Here is a 2,671-nt window from a genome sequence, read left to right on the forward strand (position 1 = left end):
GAGATTCCATCAGCAACTCGGGACCCTGCACAGATTGCAGCCCCCATTTTCGGGCCACCACATGAGACTCCTCTCATTTCACAATCTGCAGCCCCTATTTTGGGACCACCAGGTGAGAGCCCTCTCATTTCACAATCTCATGCTCATTCATTGTTTCTCAAAACATTACACCAGGCCCAGGGAAACAAGTCAAGAGGGACTTCCAAGCTTGGTTGCATATTCTTCTAGAACCAGCCCTTTCTCAACAACTCTTAGCCCTATCATTTTCCACTGGGGTTACCAAACCAGAGACCCTTTTCCTTCTGGCAAGTTCCTCTGTGACTCTTTCGTCTCCTCTTGCCAGATGACCTCTTGTTTAGGGCCACCCCAGGTCACCTTAAGAGTCTTCTTTAACTTTTATCCATTATGATAAGGGTGAGAAGCTAAAGACTCTTGCTTTTTATAAAACGTATTCTTCTCTCAAAATACCAGAGAAAACAGAAAACCCACAAAAGTGTGTGACACCTTTCTCTAAGGATGGTGAGTCCTATTCAATTTACATTTGCCTATGTCACCTCTTTTCAAGGTGCTCCAAGGTGACTTCTCTCTTTGTTTGTAGAATGAATTTGCAGCTTATCTTCATAAAAATAAAATTAAGTCTCGTTTAAACAAGCTCTTACCCAGGTTTGAGATCATTTTCTTGGGATGCAAAAAAACCCTTTCTGGAAGTGCTAGACATTCTAAATTGAATAGAAGCTCAATTTTTCAAAATGCAAGTTAAACCAACACTTCATATCTTGATTCTTTTAAAATGCCAGTTTTCTACTTATCTTTATTCCACCAGCACCTCACAAGTGCTGGCCCATCACACAACTTGTGCAATTCACCAATCAAACATTTCCAGCTTCAGTTAAACCCAATGAGTAGTGCACACAGCCAAGTTGAGTGTGTCTGTAAGTAGTGAAGCGCCAGAATCCCTACGTAAGAGAAGGTGATAGACGTCCTTGTCATCACCCCTGCCCACGGGTTGTGGGTGGTACTGAATTAGGCAGTGGTGAATAACTTGCATTAAGGATTAGTTTGTAGTCTACTGTGATGCAGTTTAGGATGATGGCATGGTGGGGATGACTGTCACCTGAAATCAGTTAGACACTGACTGTTAACACCTCATTCTTTACTCCCACAGAAAAACTCTTACAACATCATTCATTTCATTCTTTTTGTGTGTGTGTACTTTATGGAGTGCATATTACACAGAGATTTTTGTTTGTAAGTGACAGGAACTCAAAGAAAAAAGTGACTCAGGCAAAAATGTTTGTGGGAAGAGGTGATCACTAACTCATGTTTCTGCACCACAGAGAAAGTTGTGTTGGAACCTTACTTGTGAGTAACTGAATTGAAGGACTAAAAGCTCTCGGGAATCTCTGTATCACTTATCTCTCCTTCTCTATTAAAGCCAGTTTTATTCTCTTCTACTACTGTAAGATTTTCCTTATTTGACAGAGGACACACGACCATAGGCAGCTTGGGACTTATAGTTGTACAGCCTTGCCACCAAAAAGGGAAGGGCGCTTGTGCCTCCTGACTCTAGTTAGAAACTCCCAGGAGGGCACTTTGATAAGCTCCTATTGGTTTTATGACCATCTCTGGACAAATCTCCATGGCCAGAGGGTATGGGGTACCATGTACGATAGGCCTCACTTCAGGTGGGTGCTCATCTACTATGGAGGTCATAGTAGACTTTTGCAGGAAACCAGGCATTAATTTATGCCAGTGGAAATATGGAAGAAAAAACATAAAAGAGCAAGAAGTTCATTGGAAATTCAAAAGAATTTGGGGAATTAATACAAAAGATGAAAGCCTCGAATAAATCAAAGATGATGACAATATTTTTAGACTGGGGTTTGGGGACCATCTCACAGTTAGTTGCTGCTTGTGACTTACCGGGAGGACAGTGAGAAACCATTTGCATACTGTGACACCAAAGGAAAAGAAATAGCCAGTTTATGTGCATGTATTTCTCAACGCTTTCACACCTAACAGTGTGTATTAACACAATGCTTTAGGGTAAACTGAAAGAGAATTGAGGGTAACTATACAGAAGTTGGCAGAAAAAATTGACTTTTTTAATTATAGGTAAACATGAAGACAAATCAAGGTTAGGGAAATACATTAAATATAAAACTTTCAAATAAAATCTACTCAATTTTTAAATGAGAAACTTGAGCTTACTTCCATGAATATGGTTTTGTACAGAGAGCGGCTATATACATTTTATTTTGATCTCTTTAAATTCTTGATAATCACCATTGAAGAGAAACTATGCACAAGTAGGAGATAAAAATCTGACATCATTGCTTAAAAATCATTAAAAATATAACAACCCTTGAAATTACATTTAAAGAGTCCAACAGCTCTCTGTTGTGATGACTTGGATGTTTTTAATTACAATTAAATATTTTATATCAAATGTTTCAAAAGAAAAATGATGCTCTTATTTTCAGGAAGTACATGCATTTTTAGAGCAGTTGTTATGTAGGTAGCTTGGATGCCACACAAAAAGCATGGACAGAATTTGCAGATACAAAACAGAGAGATATCAATCACTGCCTTTAGCTGCACCCATGAGGAGCATTGCTGGGCGTCTTTACTCTCCCAGTACCCCCAACAGACCACACCTAGGGCTGAACCC

Source organism: Cynocephalus volans, chromosome 8 (genome assembly GCF_027409185.1).
Source record: "Cynocephalus volans isolate mCynVol1 chromosome 8, mCynVol1.pri, whole genome shotgun sequence".
Classification (NCBI taxonomy): Eukaryota; Metazoa; Chordata; class Mammalia; order Dermoptera; family Cynocephalidae; genus Cynocephalus; species Cynocephalus volans.